The sequence below is a fragment of the Marmota flaviventris genome, chromosome 10 (assembly GCF_047511675.1).
Source record: "Marmota flaviventris isolate mMarFla1 chromosome 10, mMarFla1.hap1, whole genome shotgun sequence".
NCBI lineage: Eukaryota > Metazoa > Chordata > Mammalia > Rodentia > Sciuridae > Marmota > Marmota flaviventris.
The window spans coordinates 110879302-110901613 of record NC_092507.1 but is presented as its reverse complement, the minus strand read 5'-3'; positions in this window follow the sequence as shown (position 1 = coordinate 110901613).

The following is a 22312-nucleotide window of genomic DNA, read 5'->3' as shown; positions in this document are numbered from 1 at the left end:
CATCTGATTAAGAGACAGATTTTTTCATCCCCTACCACAACTACGTGCAGCAGTTCTGCCTGTGGCCGGCCTCACCCACCTGCCACCCAGAAACACTTTCCCACTTGTGCAGGGAGGATGCTTTAGGCTAGGTCTTGGATAGCCTCTTCATGCACCATATCCTTGCACCCATGTCCCTATCAGAGTCTCAAACATCATTCCAATGGACCCAAGTTTCCTTGTGAGCCCTGTACCCAGCTTTCTGACTTCTCTGATGTTCCCTAAACCTTGTGTGTGGTGCCCTTTTTACTTCTTCCCAAGGTTGTGTGCACTCTCTAGCCTTTGTATACTTATGTGTCAATGAATACCAACTAAGACACAGAGGCTTTAGAGTTTTGAATCCAAAAAATTGCACAACCAGTCTGGCATGGTGTCACATGCATATAACATGTCAGACATAACATTCTCAGACAGAAGGATTACAAATTCAAGGTCAACCTTAGCAACTTAGCAAGCACCTAAGCAACTTAGTGAAACCCTGTCTCAAAATAAAAAAAAAAAATAAAATGGGGGCTGGAATTGTAGCTCTGTGGGTACAGTGTTTGCCTAAGCATGTGTGAGGTCCTGGGTTCTATCCTCAGCACCACATAAAAATAAATAAATAAAATAAAAGGTATTGTGTCCACCTAAAAATAAATATTAAAAAATAAATAAAATAAATAAAACTGGGTTGAGTTTTGTATCTGGGGAGAGATAGGGGTTTAATTTCATTTTGTTGCATATGGATTTCCAGTTTCCCCAGCACCATTAGTTGAAGAGGCTGTCTTTTCTCCAATGTATGTTTTTGGCACCTTTGTCTAATATAAGATAGTTGGAATTTTGTGGGATGGTCTCTGTGTCCTCTATTCTCTACCATTGGTCTACTGGTCTATTTTGGTGCCAAAACCATGCTGTTTTTGTTATTGTTGCTCTGTAGTATAGTTTAAGTTCTGGTATAGTGATGCCACCTGCTTTACTCTTCTTGCTGAGGATTGCTTTAACTATTCTGGGTCTCTCCAGATGATTTTCATGACTGTTTTTTCTATTTCTGAGTAACATCATCAGGATTTTGATTGGAATTGCATTCAATTTATGTAGTGCTTTTGGTAGTATAATCATTTTGATAATATTAATTCTGCCTATCCAAGAGCAAGGTAGATCTTCTCATCTTCTAAGGTCATCTTTGATTTCTTTCTTTAGGGTTCTGTAGTTTTCATTGTATAGGTCTTTCAACTCTTTTGTTAAGTTTATTTTCAAGTATTTTTTTGAACCTATTATAAATGCATTAGTTTTCCTTTCAGAGGATTTGTCACTGATATACAGAAATGTCTCTGATTTATTGGGGTTGATTTTATATCCTGCTACTTTGCTGAATTTATTTACTAGTTCTAGAAGGGGTTTTTTTTTTCTGAAACTTTTTGGGTCTTCTAGATAATAGAATCATATCATAAGCAATTAGTGCTAATTTGAGTTCTTCTTTTCCTATACATACCTTTTTAATTTCTTTCATCTGTCTAATTGCTTTGGCTAGTGTTTCAAGAACTATGTTGAACAGAAGTGGTGAAAGAGGGCATCCCTGTCTTGTTCCAGTTTTTACAGAGAATGCCTTCAAGTTTTCCCCATTTAGAATTATGTTGGCCCGGGGTTTAGCATAGATAGCTTTTACAATATTGAGACATGTTTCTATCATCCCTAATTTTTCTAGTGTTTTGAACATAAAGGGGTGCTCTCTTTTGTCAAATGCTTTTTCTGCATCTATTGAGATGATCATATGATTCCTATCTTTGAGTCTATTGATGTAATGAATTGTATTTATTGATTTCTGTAAGTTGAACCAACCTTGCATCCTTGGGATGAATCCCACTTGATCATGATGCACGATCTATTTGATATGCTTTTGTATTCAATTTGCCAGAATTTTATTAAGAATTTGTGCATCTATGTTCATTAGAGTTATTGGTCTGAAGTTTTCTTTCTTTGATGTGTCTTTTTCTGGTTTTGGGGATCAGGGTGATATTGGCCTCATAGTATGAGTTTGGAAGTGCTGCCTCTTCTTCTAGTTTTTTTTTTTTTTTTTTTTAATGGAAAATGTAGTTTTAGAGCCATAAAAATGGAAGTAACTCTCTTCACAGTAACTGATGTTAAATCATCATATTTATGTGATGAAAATAACAGCTACACTTATTTACTTACATATCTTTTACTTCTTTTGGTAGTATAGTCATTTTGATAATATTTACTTATATCTCTTTGAAGTGCCAACTCTGGGGCAGGCATGTATCTACTGCTGGGTGTCCACCAGTAAAGCAAAAACAGAAAGACCAGTTCTCCCCTGACTTAGGGAGCACCCACTGTGAACCAAGTGCCTGCTATCTATGACTTCATTTAGTTTTCTTAATAACTTTGGGAAGAAAGTGGCATCAGCCATATATTACAGATGAGTAAACAGAGGCTCTGAGAGGTTAAAGTCTATTCAAGTCTCTATAAATATATAAAAAGCCATAATTCAAATGCATCCTGATCCACTCCAGAACTTGGTCCACTAACATTTATTACTTACTACTCACTACATATGAGAATATCCTTGAAAGATTTTATAAATCCCATGTTTGACACCTACTCTCCGGAGTTTCTTATTAAACTGGTCAGCACTACAGCCCACATATCAATGTTTTTGTGCCTAATTCTGACAATTAGAGTCACTTTTCTATTAAAAATCAGGGAAACATAGACAAAAAGATTGAACTCACTTGTCCAAAGGCATACAGCAAGTCCACAACAGTACAGGGGGTGTGTCTCCACCTCAATACCTCTCCAAAGAGCTCATCATGTCCACACACACAAAAAAAAATAATGTTGGGAGTACACTGGCCAACTCTTTCCCATGGCTTACTCCAGAAGCTTCCCAGAGAGTGAGAGAGACAGGATTCCAGGAGGCACCTTAGTGATCAATGGGCCTCGCCATATCAGGGAGTAGGGCAGAGGCTAGGAAAGAATAGAGGCTGCATGTGGGGATAAACTTTGCACAGCATATGAAGCCCTGAGCCTCCTTCTTACCAGATATGCCTTGCCTAATTGCACAGATGCTAAAATGCTTGCTCAACTATTTAGGATCTTCTCCTATTTTATATCTCCCTTTCACATGGTTTTGGAAGTCTCATGCTTTGGCATTTGTTGTAAATTTCTTCTGCAGTTTCCAAACTAGCCCAGGGTCAACCATGTGGAATTTGAGCCTGTACAGGCTACAGTGTTCATTTTACAGATTTCCACTTAGTTCAACTTTCCAATTCTCTTTAGAAATAACTTAATTTTCCTTTTGCTGTCATATCTGCATTAACTCTTCACATATTGATAATGGTTATGATAAAGAAAGTTTCTTCTGATTCCAATACCTGGTGCATCAGTGGATCTACTTGAAATGATTGTACTCTCTTTTGACTCCAAGTCACAGGGCTCCAATTTGTCTTCAATGCTTTATACGACTTCATACAAAATACACAGGAAATGGAGCCTAATTTCACATGGTTTCTCTCAGAGAAAGTGTAGGCCTCTCCTCTACCTCCATTAATGAAGCTGATCAGGTAGGTTCCTTAGAGAAAACTCCCAGCTTGGGCTCTGTCTCAGTTCAATGTTCAATCTGCCTGTGATCTCCTCGACCTCTGATCTTTAGCTCTGCCACTACTTTTTAATTTTCCATTTCATTTCAGATGGATTTTAATATTTTACTTACAGCTTGAAACTCAATACTGCCAGTTTGGAAGTGATGATGTACAGAACCAACACTATCCCCAAACCAGGTGCTCCATGTAAGAACAAACTAGGGAGGAGAGACCTGTCACACCCTGTGGGGAGAGGACCCCCAGAGCCACTGGGAAACCATAGGAGGTTCCAGGAATCCCCCGGGCCAAAGTGAAGGCATTGTAATTTATGGAATGAGTTTGGACTAATTAGAATCAGAATGAGAGTAACTGGAGTTGTCAAAAATATGGGGACGTGATTCCAATCAAGATCCCCCTCCAGATGTGTCCAGGGAACTTAGAGAAAAGTTTAGACCTCAGATCTTCCTAGATTGCTCCCCCTTTATTCCAACAGGGAATAAAGTAAAATTTACAGACAGGGGACAGGTTCTGCTGGGGAAGCCACGTTTTTGTGTTCTCCAATGGGATCTTGTCACTGTTCTACAGACATTAAAATTACACTCCTGCAGAGACAGAACTTAAAGATGTCTTTTCCTTAAAACTCAAGGAGTTCAAACAGTTTTGAGCTCTTCTCAGCTGCAAAGAGTCCTCCTTGCCTCAGCCATCTGGATGAGTGCCTCTGTGTCTTTAGGTGCACAATCAGAGTGCAGGTGGGTCCAAAAAAGGCTGTGGAAGGAGGGAATTTGAGCCTAGTACTGAGATTTCTGGTAGCTGCAGAGGAGACATCAGCTATAACGGTTGTATTGAGCCCAGAAGACTGTGCTCTGCATGGTGCAGTGAGAATATTTTCTTCTAACAATGCTTGATTCTTTAAATTAGATTTTCCTAAAGTTCATAACTTTCTTCATAAGACATATCAAGTGATTTTAGGTTTTTAATTTATTTTAATTTAATGAGTTCTAGTAACATGACTTGCATGCAGTATGTCATCTAGAGATTTTAAATAATATTTATTTGTATACATAGTATCAGGAAAATCATAAGTTTTAAATATTTACATAATTTTAATCATATATTCGATGTGTAGCATTTACTGATATGATTGTTCGTGATTCAAAACTGGAGATAATAGGATGATTAGAAAAGTATTTTCTGGCTTTTCTCCAGGCACTACATGGAGAAAGACTTGTTTTGTTTAAGAGTATATCAAGTTGTTGGGGCTGGGGTAGGGGCTCAGTGGTAGAGCACTTGCTTAGCACATGCAGGTTGCTGGGTTCAATCCTCAGCACCAAATAAAAATAAAATAAAGGTATTGTGTCCAACTACAACTAAAAACCAAAAATATTTTTAAAAACTGTACATTAAATGCATACATCAGGAAACAGTCTAAGATTTTCCTGTTCCTAATACAGAAATTCACTTTTAAAAACAATTTTCCACTGATCTTAAGGCAATGAACAAACAAACCCATGAATTTCTGAATATGATTGCAAACACATGGCACAGGACACTCCTGATTTTCATTACTCCTGTTTGCAGAACTGCAGATATTTGATCACACTGAACTTAATGTCATCTGAAGGTCTTGAAACACAGGTGATTAAAATATTTCATTCAATGAGTATTATGTTACTTGGTTTTTATAAGGATCAAATGTCTGAAATGAATTAAAGCAGATACTGTATGTTACAGGAATTATGTGATAGAATGCATTCTTTTTGGTTTTGTTTCATAATACAATTTTTGAAAGAAGAAAATTAAAAAACATTTTTTCTATTTTTTTTTTGGGGGGGGGGTATGAGGGATTAAAGCCAGGGCTAGGGTTAACAACTGAGAAACATACCCAACTATTTTATTTTTATTTATTTTTTATTTTGAGGCAGGGTCTCATAAATTTGCTTAGAACTATGCTACATTACTGAGATTGGCTTTAACTGGTGATCCTACTGTCTCAGACTCCTGTGCCTGGCCTAGAACAATTTTTAGAAGTTATATATCACAGGTTAATATGGATCCATTTAAACTTATACTATAAAGTGCCCATAGATACTTGACTTATGTAAAACACATTTATAAGAATGGGCAAATGCCATTTATATGTACATACATGTCACAAAATAAGAGAGCTATATTCTAGTGATTCAATATGATCCATAAAAGCTCGGACACATATACATATTAGATTCCCAAATTTCTTTTTTCTGGAATTATCATGGGAGACAACTCCCAAACTCTGAATGAGTGAATGGAAAAAATTTTATTTTACCTAATCATTACTTGGTAGAAAAATTGTCATTTTTCTAGTGGTGGTAGAGAGTTTTCATTTTCCACAAATAGTGCATGTTGGCACTCATGCCTTGAAGCTGAAAGTTTTATCACACAGAAGCCAAGAACACAAAGACTTTCTATATCAATAATAAGAAAGGGAATTAGATAGATGGTGAGTAAGGAGTGCAAAAAAAAAAAAAAAATAACAGAGCAAAGTTTTATAGCAAATAGGGTGATGAGGCTATAATGATGACTTATAAAATTCAAAATACCAGAGAAGAGTTTGCAGGTTTCCAATATAAAAATGATAACAAATTGAGAAGATGGAAATTGCCCTGATTTGATCACAACACACTCTACACACATCTTGGATTATAATGCTAGGTCTCATATCTAAGTACAAACAGCAGATTCCAATTTAAAATTAAACTAAAGAATCAACACTTTGATGTTTTAACCTAGTTTCTACAGATTTTTAAATGATAGCTCATGTTCATAAATATTTTATATTTCCGCTTTCTCTTTTATCTTGGGTTATATATAGTCCTATATGTACTACAAAGCCATTTGGCCACACATGCATGATTTTGTGATGACTGTTATTTTTCAATATATGGCTGGAAATGATTTAAAATACATATGTACTACTATTTCAGACTCTTGAATTAAAGCACAAACATGCCTTGTATAGAAAAACTTCCATTGGTAGATCAACATCAAATTTTATGTATCAAGTTTATGCTTAGGTGTCTGAATTGAAAAATTGCTTACTTCTTTGAGATGATAATCAAGACTTTTTTAAAGGTCCATTCTTCATGCTTTGTTCAGATGATTTCTTTAATGAGAACCTTACAATGAAAGAACTTGGAATCTATTTTGACTGTGACTTTAGTTACCATACTAATTACAGTTGTCTTAGTAGAAAACATTAGAATATATTCCTACTAATATTTGGTAACTGGAATTGGCTCACTTATGATAGTTATTCTGGTGGTGAGAGTAACAGGTATGTAAGATACATAGCTATAATGGGGATTCAAACTCAGTCCTAAAATGCCACCAAAGATCTTTCTACACATATTTTTAAAACATTCTAACATTGTGAAAAAATCTTGAGGTATCCACAGAGATAGACATTATTAAAAGTAATAATGAATTACATATCCCAAGTCATATAAATGAGGAACTGCATACTTAAAACACATTTGGCCAATATTTCTAGAAGTAATTATATGTCAGAAACATTTACATATTTGGTACTTCATCTTCTTGCACACACAATACCTTTAGAATTCACGTAATAGGACTGCCCATGTTTCACAGATAAGATGATCACAATTCACCATCAAAGACAGCTTGAGGTCACATTTGAAACCAATGGAAGGTAACAGATACAAATTCAAACAATTTGTCATACAGTGTGTAATTCTCAAAGTTGGCTCAGTTGATGTATTAAAGATGTTAGGTCTGGTTATAAACCAGTATAAAAAGATTGCACCAAAATAATATATCATAGTCTAAAACTACTCTATTGAGATTCATTTCTTGAGAGAGATGGTATTTTCTACTATTATGCAATCCTCCCATTTGAATTCACCAAAATTGTGGCATTTTCAATATGCACTTGGGACTTCATTGAGGAGAGAAAGATGAAAAACCAATAAGACACTATTCCAGAAGACTTCAAGATAAGATTATAATTGAGAACTTTTAAAATAATATATAGTAGTTCTGGATGGATAGGAAAGCTGATGTACAGTGGGAACTCAACAATTGTTATGCAATTCACACCTGATTTGGTAATAATAGAAAAAAATGACACTTGGCAGGTGTCAGAAAAATTTTGAATGCTGTAGTGGGAAAAGGGTTTGTTGGGGTGAATCCACACATTTTCTGATGGTAATAGGATAGGCTGAGATTCATGAAGGTGATATTATTCAAATAAAGACTTTTTCTTCTTTGCCTCCAAAGATATATATATATATATATATATATATATACTCTGTGATTCCTTGCTTAAAGGATGAAAAATACCAACCAATTATATGATGTTTTTACCATAAGAAATGCATTTTTCTCTGAAGTTGGCCTTGGGATCTCAGCCAACACCATCCTCTTTCTCTTCCACAACTTCACATTTCTTCTCCAGCACAGGCTCAAGCCCACTGACCTGATCATAGGTCTCTTGGCCCTAATCCACATAGGGATGATGATAATTTTAGGGTACATAGCTGCAAGTGTCTTTGTGTCTCAGGATTTTGGGGATGACATCAAGTGTCAATCAGTTATCTACTTGTACAAGTTTATGAGGGGCTTCTCTATTTGCACCACAAGCCTGATGAGTGTCTTCCAGGCCATCATCCTCAGCCCCAGAAGCTCCTTCTTGGCCAAGTTCAAACATAAATCCCTACAGCAGACCCTGTGTGTCCTTGTTTTCCTGTGGGCCTTTAGTGCTCACTTCTCATTGTCTTGTACTACCATTCCCAATGTGACCTCACATGGCCATGTATTTATTACTCAATCCTGCACAATTTTACCCATGAGTTACTTCCTCAGGCATTTATTTTCTGTATTAGGTGTATTCTGGAATGTCTTTCTTATAGGAATCATGGCCATCTTGATTGCTTACATGGTGGCTCTCTTGTATAGATGCCAGGGGCACGTCCAGCACCTTCAAAGCACCAGCCTTTTTCCAAAGGCATCCCCTGTGCAGAGGGCCACCTGGACCATCCTGCTGCTCATGAGTTTCTTTGTGCTCATGTACTGTTTGGACAGCATCTTCTCCTCCTGAAGATCTATGTGGAAAGATGACTATGTATGCTTTTATGTCCAGATGGTGGTGGCCAATGGCTATGCCACAGCCAGTCCTTTGCTGCTAATCTGCACTGAAAAATGAATTATTAACTTCTTAGAATCATTTTAGTTAAGAGAGCAAAAATTTAAGTACTGATGATAGATAAGTTCTCCTAATGTGCCAATACACTGGCTTCCGAACAATAAATCATGTCATACAATAGATGCTGTCTGGATTATGGGAATATGGAGATATGCATGTTTTGTTAAATCTGTTAGAGACATGTGAATAACAAAAGTGTCATAGAAATGTCAATGCTTTACCTCTTTGAGATAACACAAGGGTCCAACATATCTGCCTGGTGTCAGCAAGTGATTCTTATAAGGAAGGTGTGTGTTAGCCACTATAAACATATGGAGAGTGTATAGCCTGTTTTAGTAAGTGGTTTAAATGAGATGTATTTTTTCCAACTAAATATGTCAATATTTACTGCCATGAATTACCACCTGAACCACCAGTTGTTCTTTTACTGATATGCTAAAATGAATGGAATGTAGGGATTTAAGATATCATATATAAACCGGTTCTCATAATAGCATTATTCACATTACCCCTGATTGAAACAACTCAGTGTCCAAAAGCATATGAAAGTATAAGCAAAACATGACCTCAGCATATTATGGGATATTATTCATCCTGTATAAGAACAACAAAAATTGCATGAGACAGTAATTCACAAACCATTCAGACATTATTGCATGTGACCTCTCAGTCACAAATTATCCAATACTGTAAGACGGTAATGTAGAAGACAGAGCTGAGATTAGAAACACATACAGACGGAAAATAGAATGGTAGTTACCAGGAGCTGAGGAAAGGTGTCATTGAGGATTTCTTATCTGATAGCAAGGAAGGGACAGATGGAAAGATTTCAGTGAAAGACACCAAGAACAGAATGGAGGAATTGCTTTGGGTACTTCTATTACACAGTAAGATTGGTTAAAACAACCTAAAGTCTGTTTACACAAAAACAATTAACAGCTGAAGAGATGAAAACATTTATTACCATGATTTGATTATTACAACTTATGTTACTTACTGAATTTCCATAATGTTCCACATAAACATGCATACATATATCTTTAAAACGAGTTTGTAGTAACTTTATAAATAGCTATAAAAAATTCACTGAAATAAAAATAATTTTATATCTTATGATTCTAAAGACGCCAAAATATAATTTGTACAATTTTCTAACAGTTTTAATGCATTTCAGTGAATTGTGTCCTACTCATTTGGGGAGGGGATGGCGCCAGATGTTGAACCCAATGTTGATTAGCCATTGAGCCACATCCTCAGGCCCTTTTATTTTTATATTTTATTTTGAGACAAGGATTAAATAAGTTGCTTAGGCTCTTGATAAGTTGTTTTATACTGGCCCCAAACTTGTGATCCTCCTGTCTCGACCTCTCAAGTAGCTAGGATTAGAGGTCTGGGCAACCTTGCAATTTATCCAAGGAAGGAGGAAGAGTTCTTTTTATAGATTCAGTTGAGCAACAGTCTCTGTTGCAGTCTTTCAAGAGTATATTGACGTAAGTAGCAATCATTTCTGCATTTTCTGGGCAACATGTTTCTTTTCCTCATCTCTCTTTCCCCTCCTTATTTTGAGGTCAAAATGTCAATTTCACATTGTAGAGAAATACATCAATAATTGCTGATTGATAACTCATGACATGAAAATTATGTATCTGCATTACTGTCTTAATTAGAAAAAGGAAAAAATATTAGAGCTGCATTTCTAAATACATGTCAATATTTTATGACACTGAATGCTTCTAAAGATGAACTGTGGGAAATGTTGCAATGTCATATACCTTCTATTCTACTGTCTCATAATGTTATTTCTCTTTTCTGATAGGCTTGCCTTTAAAATTATTACCTAAGTAACACAATTGAGGACTGGTTCAGGTAATTGTAGAAAGATTATACATGTACATCAGCTAAATAATGAAATAATAAAAATGAACAATAGCACTCCTCTAGCTGGGGATGTGGCTCAAATGGTAATGCACTCACCTGGCCTGTGCAGGGAGCTGGGTTTGATCCTCAGCATCACATAAAATAAAATAAAGATGTTGTGTCCACCGAAAACTGAAAAATAAATATTAAAAATTCTCTCTCTCTCTCTCTCTCTCTCTCTCTCTCTCTCTCTCTTTAAAAAATAGCACTGCCTCAATTAATGATTATGCTACATTAGTTAAATGATGGGATGTTGTGGCATAGGACTTGCAGAGAAGGATGAGTGGAGGAAGAAAAGGAGATATGAAAAGACCCTTCACAAAATAGTTCTAGAGACAGCATGAAGATATCTGAAAATATGCTCAACAACACATGTCACTGGGAAAATAAAATTAAAACTACTGGAATATCCCAATAACCACTCATAAATGGCACACACTCACAAAAAAACACAATAGTAACAAATACTGTTTGGTGGCAGAGCACAGGAAGGCTTCTTGGTTGTTGCTGAAGTGCCAAATACAGTCTTCTGGGGGGGGGAAGCATTTTTTTATCCTTAAAAATGTTACCATCTGGGACTGGGATTGTGGCTCAGTGGTAGAGTGCTCACCTAGCAGGGCAGGACCCAGGTTCAAGCCTCAGCACCATTTAAAAAAAAGTCATTGTGTTGTGTCCGTCTACACCTAAAAAAAATAAATATTAAAAAAAATGTTACCATCTGATCCAGCAATCACACTTACAGATTTTACCCACATTACTTGTAAACTTATGCCCACAGAAATGGTGTATGTTGCTGAAGGCTTGGTCCTTGTCCCTAACGACAATTGAATTAAGGAGTACATGGTTTTGAGAAAAAGGAAAAGCAGGTATATTATTTCTTTTGTAAAAAAAAAAAAAAAAAGATGCACAGTATACTCCAGTTTGAGAGGCTGTGATGCTTCTCATTACATCAACATGAATTTGTGTAGCTTGATAATGATACAAGGGAACAAGTTTTTGTTGTTGTTGTTTTGTTTTGTTTTTTGTTTTGTTTTTTTCATACTGGTGATTGCACCCAGGGGCTCTCACCACTGAGCCCATCCCAACCAAATTTTCTATATTTATTTAGAGACAAAGTCTCACCAAGTTGCATAGCACCTTGCTTTTTCTGAGTCTAGATTTGAATTCAAGATTCTCATGCCTCAGCCTCCAAGACATTGGAATTATAGGCATGAGTCACAGTGCCTGCTAGAACAAGTTTTGTTGTTGTTATTGTTGTTGTTTGTTTGTTTATTTTTGTAAAAGCTACTCAAAGACTGCCTCTGCCTGATATTCCCTGTATGAGAACTATGATCCCCTTGGTAATTTGGGAGACAGCCACTCCATAGGTCTTCTGGTGCCATTCTTGAAGGCTGAATGACTTGGTTCCTGTGGTGGGTGTATGCTCAAGGCTGTCTGGGTCTAGGAGGGGAAAAGAAAACTTTGTTCCTAGCCTCCCAAATTAGGAGGAGAAAGGGAGATGAGGAAAAGAAAACATGTCCATTAAAAAAAAGGCTTAGTGGCAGAGCAGCAAGGGCTCTATTCAAAGCATGACTTACAACACTACTATATATGCAAGTGTTGACAGCACCTTTATTCACTAACACTGTAAATTGGAAGAAATACAGATATTCTTTTGCAAATTAATGGAGAAGCAAATGTACTTTCCAAGAAAATTTAATTCAACAAAAAAAGAGTAGCCTATTGATTAGCTCAAAAATAAAAATAAATGCAGTTTACTGAGTAAAATAAGCCAGGATGCAAAGGGTACTTCTTTTATTCCATTTATATGACCCTCCTGAGAAGGAGACAATATAGAATAGACTTGGGGCTACTGATTTTCAGGGTTGTACAAAAGTGTAGCCCTTCAATAAAAAGTGGATGTGGCCTGGCATCCTGTGCCTAGAGTCCCAGCTACTCAGGAAGCTGAGGCAGGACAGCATAAGCCCACAAGAGTGAGACCAGACTGGGCATCACAGCAAGACTCTGTATTAAAACAAAACAAAACAAGAACCCAGAGACAATAAGACCAACCACCACCACCACCAACAACAACAACAACAAAATACTGAGGCCACTTTCAAGGTGAAGCAACTCTTTTGCACTATGCTGGAATCACCTGCCATTTTTCAAAATAATGGAATTCATTTTACAAAAACCTGAACTCTAATGTGGGAAAAGCAAAAGAAAAACTTTAAAATGGAAGTGAGCTGAGGAACTCTGACAAATGCTGTTTGAGCTGGAAACTGTAAGACCATAGATAACATCTGAGGTCATGTACACCAACATGTGCTCTAATAGATAAGCAAGGTTGTTACAGAAGCATTGATTAAGAATTCATAAACAGCTCTTAGAATAAAACAAATATGTATATGGTGGTTAGTGGTCACGGGACTGTGTGCTATTAAGTCGAGACTGAAACCTGCTGCTCTGCATCATGGTCAGAGACATCAACATGAACTTGTGTAGCTTGATAATGATTCATGTGAATAAATACAAAAACAAAGAAGCAAGTGTCTAAATGTTACAGTTAGTATATATACAGACATGGCACCCAGTTCTTGTAAAGGTGGTCCAGAGTAGTGACACATAGTGCCCAGGTCTTGGTTTCTGTTACAAAACAGAACTAGTGAATGGTGTCAGTAGGAAGAAGAGAAAGTGTAGGTCCACACCCCACAAACAACAATGACATAATAATTTATAGACTAAGATACTTTCATGAGAAATCCAGAATCCAGTTAAGTTTCTGTACCATGGAATAACACAAACCAGAAAATATTTATGATTTCTATGATTAGAACCAGTCAGGGCTGAATTCTCTTTCCTCTAAGAAAATGTCAGCAAAATAGAAAAAATTGATGAAATTTTACCTAAACACACTGGAACAAAAAGAGAGATGCAAATCAACTAAAATCAGAAATAAAAATTAAGACATCACCACCAGGTTTACAGAAATAAAAAAGGATAATGAATGAGGGAAGACTGAGAAATATTGCATGCAATCAATTAGTTAATTGGGAAGAAATCAAAAGGAGATGAAGCAAGATGCAGAGGCAGAATGGCAGAATTGATCCTTGTCTAATCTGCCATCTTTATTTATATCAATAGATTTCATTAGGTCATTGACATCTGTAGTACATTATTCTCCCTGTGTCATTAGGCAGGTTAAAGAGTTAGCAACACCATGCAGCCTATTCCTCAGATACATACTATAGTTGCAATGTGCAATGTTAGGAGCTTTGTATAGCTCTCAAGACAGTCTGCTGTTAAAGTTATTTTTGCTTAGACAGGTTCAGGCACAGTGGAGCTTTGTAAATCACTGAGGTTTTCTAACAAGAGAGAATTCCCAGGAGCTGAGTGTCTGAGATCAAGGGCAAGACGGATTTTTATAAGATATGAAAAAATTGAGTCATAAAATGGAGTGCACATTTGTAATTCCAGCCACTCAGGAGCTTGAGGATAAAGAATGATAGGTTATCTCTTTGATGTTTCTTGTTTACTTTCCTGTGGATGTAGCTCAGTGATGATGTACCCCTGTGTTTAATCCCCATTAATTTCTAAAATCTAAAAATATATGAAAAAATTTAAATATTATATATTCTATATATAGAATTGAAGAGATCAAATACATTTTCAAAAGTTCTAAAGAGGGTCCATTATTTTGTGGGTTTACTGGTGAAGCCTATTAAACTTTTGAAAAATTAATACAAATGCTTATCAATCTTTTCAAAAGCATAAAAGAGTAGGGCATATTTCCTAATTTATTCCATAAGTCTATATTATTCTGATACCAAAAAAGTGGTAACATCATTATATATTTGTCAAAATCCATAGAATATTCAAAACCAGGACTAATATAAACTATAAACTTTGATGGATAAAAATGTGCCAAAAAGAATTTATCTTATGAATGCAAGGGTGGTACAACATAAAAAAAAATCAGTAAATGTAATACATCATATTAACACAGAAAATAAAAAATCTCAATGATAATTTCAGCTTATATGAAAAAGGCATTTGACATAATTGAAGATTTGTTCATTTTTTCTTAAGATTTATGAAAACTAGATAAAAGAAGGGAACTTTCTCAAAAAGATAAAGCAGGTTTATAAAAAAAACCCACAGCTAACATCTTTCTAAATAGGGAAATACTAAAATTGTTTGCCCTCATATGCAGAAAAGGAGAGGTATTCCCTCTTTGACCTCTGCTGTTTAATACTATACTGATAATTCTAGGTAGATCAATTAGGCAAAAAAAAAAAAAAAAAAAGAAAAGAAAGAAAGAAAAAGGAGATATCCAAATAGATAGGAAGAAGTAAAACTATCCCTGTTTACAGTAATATGATTCCATATATAGAAAATGCCAAAGAATCTGAGATAAAAAATAGCATTGCCAAAGGCCAGGTGAGGCAGCACATGCCTTTAATCCCAGCAGCTCATGAGGCTGAGTCAGGAGGATTGCAAGTTCAAAGCCAGCCTCAGCAATTTAGTGAGGCACTAAGCAACTCAGTGAGATCCTGTCTTTAATAAAAAATCCAAAATAGGGCTAGGGATGTGGCTCAGTAATTGAGTGCCCCTGAGTTTAATCCCTAGTATCTCCCCCCGAAAAAATACCACTGCCAAAGCCAATGTAACAAATTTAGCAAAATTACAGATTATGAGATTAATACTCAAAAGATCATCTGTTTTGTATGACAATAATGAACAATTTAATACAAAAATTAATAATTTCACTTATATTTGCATATAAAAATAAAATGCATAAAAATCTAACCAAATAGAAAATCTTAGATTTCAAAAAAATATTAATCATTGCTCAAAAATTAAAACATTTCACAATATATAACAAGATATCCCATGTTCATGAATTGGAGTAGTTAATTTTGCCAAGAGAGGAATGCTAAACAAAATAATCTACAGAGGGCTGGGGCTGGGGCTCAGCAGTAGCACACTTGTTTGGCATGTGTGAGGCACTGGGTTCAATTCTCAGCACCACATATAAATAAATAAAATAAAGGTCTATCAAATATAAATATATATATATATATATATATATATATATATATATATATATATATATATATATATATACTACAGATCCAATGTGATCTTTATCAAAATCCCAACTGCACTTATTTTTTTCAGAAATGGAAAAGCTGATCATCAAATACAAACCAAATGGTAAAGTGCCACAAATACCAAAAATAAAATGTTTTTGAAAGAAAGTCAGAGAACACATACTTCCTGATTTCAAAACTTACTATAAAGTTATAGTAATCAAAACAGTGTGGTACTGGCAGAAGGACACACCAATGGAAATGGTACATAACCCAGACATAAACCCATGCATCTGTGGCCAATTGCTGAGTATGCTCCAAGCCATCACTCATATAATGACACATAATTGCTACATTTCTGCTTGATTTCACCAAGAAACATCTGAGAGATTGCTCTCAAATTCATGGCTTAAGTTAACTCATGCTGGTACATACATGATAGTGTACAGTAATTTTATAAGTTAATAGTATCAATTATCTGTATTTTGCCCAACAAAATCTGGTAACATTTATCACCATAAATTATCATGTAATCCATTAACTATACTTCTATGTGCACAGCAGAAAAAAATGAAAATATTATTTGTACACCTATGTTCATAATAGCATCATTTACAATAGCCAATGTTAAAAACAACACAATGTACATAAGTAGATGAATCTAGAATCAAAATCTGGCCTGGAAGTTTTTAGCTTTCAATTACAAAAAGTCATGGCACACCATTCACCGTAGAAGAAGCTTCAAGACTCTGTATCAAGTAAAATGTGTTACAGAAGAAAAAAAAAATGTCATAATCTACTTTGAGAAGGTAGAGTTAGATTCTTCTCATTTATAGTGTCAGAAAACAGACTGGCAGGTTTCAAAGATTCAGAATAAAAGACAATGGGGATTTTTTTTAATTAGATTAAAAGCTAAAAAAAACATTTTTTTTAAAAAAAGTATTACCCATATGTCATGTGTACTTTCCATAATAAAAATATAAATTAAAAAAAATACTCCAGATGTTTCTCAGTGGTAAAGCATTCTAGTGTTCAATTCCAAGTACTAAATGTCTCAAATGTGAAAAAATTAAGCATGAAAAATAATCAAATTCATAGAAATAAACTTAACAAAGGAAGTGAAAGACTTTAATACTGAAAACTATATCATGTTGAGGAAAATTAAAGCAGTTACAAATAGTTGGGAAAACATCCCATGTTCGTGGATTGATAGAAACAATAGGTTAAAATATCCTTACTACTCACAGAAATCTACAGATTCAATAAAATTCCCTTCAAAATTCCAGTAGGGATAATTTACAGAAATAGAAAAACAATCCTAATCTCCATATAAAGCTAAAGTCACCCAACTAGTATTTGAATGTGTCCTCTGGAATAAGAGGAATTTGATTCTGGAATAAGAGTAAACATGCAGACCAATGAAACAGAAGGAAAAGTGGAGAAATAAGTGCATACATACACAACCACCCTTTCACGAGATGTCAAGAATGTATAATGGTAAATTTAAGCCTTTTATACTTCTTTTGATCAATTCAACAGACAGTGCTGGCAAAACTTTATATCCATATACAGAAGAAATTAAAATGTTATCTAATACCATTCTAAGCAACAAATTCAAAACAGATTAAAGACTGAAATGTGGCACCTGAATCTACAACACTCCTAGAAGAAAATATAGTAGATACATTTACCAATCTCTCCTTATCCTTTTACAACTAATGTGTTAGCTATACTACTGATTTTATAATTACACAATGTATCCATGTATCAGAATATTACACTGCACACCATAAATAGTTGTCATTTTTATCTGTCAATCCAAAATTTATTTTATGTTTTATATTACATTCATTTATTTGTTTATTTAGTGCTGGGGCTCAAACCAAGGGTTATGCATATGCTTGTTAATCCCTCTAGTACTGACCTACACCCTCAATCCAATCCAATTTTCTATTTAATCTAAGAAAAAGTATTAAAAGAAACAAAAGAGGTATGGTGGCGTACTTGCAAACCCAGGGACTGTGGCAGGAGGTTCAAGACCAGACTCAGCAACTTAGCAAGACCCCCCCCCCCACACACACACACATATTTAAAGACTGGGGATGTGGCTCAGTGATAGAGTACCCCTGAGTTCAATCCTGGTACTGCAAATAATAATATATAATAATATATTATATGATAATATATAATATAATAATAATAACAATACATTCAGAATACATAGGAAGTTCCTAGAACTTAATGGCAGTAACCTAATAACTTATTTGAAAATGGGCAAAGACAGATAGCAGATGATCCATGGCAATCATTAGGTATGTGATCTTGAGAAAAGTACTTCATTTCCCTATTCTGAGTTTTCTCATTTTTAAGATATAACCAGAATATTTAACCTAAGTATTACCTATTGCTATAAATTTATTGTGTTATCATCTAGACAGAATGCATTCATGTGTGTAAAATGCTAAAAAAAAAAAAGTACACATGCTACATGATTTTTAAATACTTATTATTCTCCTGTTGATATCTCAAATTCTCAAGAGCCTACCTTGTATGTCAGGGGCAGCTAAAGAGATCACAGACAGAGCCAAATCGTGGTGGATTCAGCCACATGTGATAGTGCACACCTGTAAATCCATGACTTCTGGAGGCTGAGACAGGAGTATTCCAAGTTAGAAGCCACACTGAGCAACTTATTGAGACTCTATCTCAAAATGAAAAGTAATTGGTTTGGAATGTAATTCAATGGTTAAGTGTCTCTGGGTTCAATCCCCAGTACCAAACAAAAACATACACACACACACACACACACACAAACAAACACACTCACAAACACACACAGTAGCTTTGGCTATTCTCTTCTTCTCAATAGAAAAGCTCATAGTTTATCTGTAGACCCAGTGTTGAGAAAGGTGTTCTTATAATTCACTCCTTTTTTACCTTAGTGTTTACTTTTGTGCCTTAAATAAGAATTTGTTCCTTGTCAACAGTTTTTTCATATTCTCCTTTACTTTTCCCTGACTGTGGATTTCAGAAATAAGTATTGACAAAATAAACTCATGAATAAATTAGGGTTTTTTGCCATAAAAAAAGTGGGCAAAGAGACTGATTAGACATTTATCACAAAGAAGGCATATAAATGGCCCAAAGAGTAATAAAATGCTATCAATTACTCATCAGGGAAATGTAAAATCAAAACAAAAAAACCTAAAAGTAATATATCATAACCCTTATTTAATCATTACATATTATCTTCACAAATTTTAACCTTATCTTCTACCCAATAAATACAATTGTAATTTATCAATAAAACAATAAAGAAATCCCACCATGTGACATAATTTCCTACTTGTTATGGTAACTATGACCAGGAAAAAAAAAAAAAAACTAAAGATGATGACTGTTGAGAAAATGGTAGATAAATTGTAATCCTTTTATATTATTGGCAGGGATATAAAATGGTACAGCATGTAGGAAAATCAGTATGAAACTGGCATTAAAAAATAAAATGGGCCAGGCATGGTGGTATACACTTGTAATCCCAGTAGCTCAGGAGAATGAGGCAGGATGATTGCAAGTTAGAGGCGAGCCTCAGCTACTTAGAGAGACCCTAAGCACCTTATTGAGATGCTGTCTCAAAATAAAAACTAAGGGTTGGAAATGTGGCTCAATGGTTAAGTGTCCCTGGGTTCAATCCTTGGTACCAAAATAAATAAATAAAGTAGAATTAACATGTTTCTGTGATCCACCTTCTCAGCATATGTATGAGTGAACTACAATCAGTATCCCTATGAGATATTAGAACTCCCTGTTTAAGACAGATTAACAAGAGCCAAAATATCCAAACACCTTATGTCCACAGACAGATAGTTAAGGAAGACATGGTATGTCATTTGTTAGGTATAATGAAGGAAATCTAAAGGACAATTATATGTTGTCTTAAAAGGCACTCTGTTATGCCAGGTTAGTTTGTAATTTCTCTCTTATCTTCTATTTGTGTCTGTGTTGATCATCCAGGTTGGCTTAAGTCAGGCCCAGATGTGCCAGGAGTCAGACAGAGACTTGTGCTAGGATAACCACCCACTCAGATCAGAGTTCCACTTCTAGCATCCTGTCTCCTCTGGATTCCCTTCTATATTACCACTGTCAGGCCACTTTATGGGAAAGATAAAAGTGCTAATGGGAAATAAAGCCACTCAGGATACCTCTCTCAGATTTTGACACCAGAGAGTCTTAAAGAAAGCCTAAATATTTGATATCATTTAGAAATATAAGTATTTCTAAATATTTGTCAAAAAAGCCTAAATATTTAATATCTGTGTTTATTATTCATGTGGTTATTAAAATATTTGAAATGGTATTGATCATTTTTTTTCATCAACATCTACAGAACATAGGCTTTGAGTGTTCTATAATGTAAAATTCTCCACCCATATTTAGCTAATTACAATCCAGGTAATTCTTGAGAGTAAATTTTCATTTCCTTTTTTTTCTGTTTTGAATCAGTAACATCAGATATTTGAGTCACGTGTAAATTAAACTTGAAATCCCAGTGAGCTTTAAGGAAAACTTTCATTGACACTGTATCCAAGCTATATCCTCTGTTACCTGTCACCCACCCTACTCTCATCTTTAATATCCCTCTTAAAGTTGGCTGCCACTTCCCATAGAAAATCTGCTGTTTATCTAATCAGCTGTTGAAAATTATGTGAACTGTCCCACTCCACCAGATATCTGTCCCACCCCAAAAGGTGAATACCTGGTATCTGGGCTATCACAGGGGAATACAGAATTCCATTTGCTTTATAATCTAGTTTTATTTTTTTTTATTGGTTGTTCAAAACATTACAAAGCTCTTGACATATCATATTTCATACATTAGATACAAGTGGGTTATGAACTCCCATTTTTACCCCAAATACAGATTGCAGAATCACATCAGTTACACATCCACATATTTACATAATGCCATATTAGTAACTGTTGTATTCTGCTACCTTTCCTATCCTCTACTATCCTCCCTCCCCTCCCCTCCCATCTTCTCTCTCTACCCCATCTACTGTAATTCATATAATCTAGTTTTAAATAACCCTTTATATTTGGACTTTCAGATTATACCTATTCTTGTAATTATTTCTACATATGTAAATTAATTTTTATCTTAATTATCCAGAAGTTAGGAGTCCTTCATACTAACTATCCTGCCCTACAATATGCAGAAAAAATATTCATATCATTCATGTTAAGAAACAGGATTCTCAGACACATGTGACATAGATAATAGTTTGTTAAAAAAGCATTTTTGAGAAATTCTGATTTTGTCCGTGTGAATTTTATGTTACTACTTTGTTAAAAAAGCATTTTTGAGAAATTCTGATTTTGTCCGTGTGCATTCTATGTTACTACTAATATTCTGCTAGAAAAATAAGAATTCCAATATTATTTTATTGTTTTTAGATGGAAATACCAATATTCAGCATTGTAATATATTAAAAAGATATAGCATGCTATTAAAAAGGTATAGCAATGATTGGAACTATAATATTTTGGTATCCAAAGCATATATAAAATATTTTTAAAAATGATTCTGAGAATTGAACACAGGGGTACTTAACCACTGAGCCACATTCCCAGACTTTGTTATTTTTCACTTAGAGACAAAGTCTTGGTAAGTTGCTTAGCACTTCACTTTTGCTGAGGCTGGCTTTGAACTCACAATCTTCCTGCCTCAGGTTCCTGAGTCACTTGGATTGCAGGTGTGCATCCCTATACCTGGACAGCTTAACTTTTTTATTTAATATGATCTATAGTCTGGGGTGGTGGCATATGCCTGTAATTCCAGTAACTCATCAGGCTCGGGCAGGAGGATCACAATTTGAAAGGCAGCCACAACAAATTAGTGAGGTCCAAAGCAACTCAATGAGATCCTGTCTCTAAAGAAAATATTTTTAAAAAGGTCTGGGGATGTTGCTCAGTGGTTAAGCACCTATATGATCTATAGATTTTTATACCAGCTTATAGATTTGCAAAGAAAATCGATAATTAAATTTCTTATCCTGTGTCATTTTCTGCTACTATTATTATTAAATTATATCTAGAGTATAAAGATAGTCATAATTTTACTTTATGGAACTTGTAAGTTCTTTTCAAACTTTATACATTGCCACAGTTTGAACATCAATTTTTACAATGTTACTTATATTCTATGTACACATATAGACATACTGTATAAATATTTAATTAGTTATTATAGTCACCAAGTTATTTGTCAAGGTATTAGGATCTCTCCATTTAAATTTGTTTTGAGTACATTTCTTTCAGTATAACTCAAATAAACTGTGCCTATTATGACATACAAATTAACAAATATAAGCATATATAAAACATGTGAAAGTATAATCATAATAATCCTCCAAGTATTTTTTGTTAATTCTTCTAGTCCATCCTCCCTGCTCTTGTTGGCTTCTTGAGCTGTCCCCAGGACAGGTCCACATCCCAGTTGT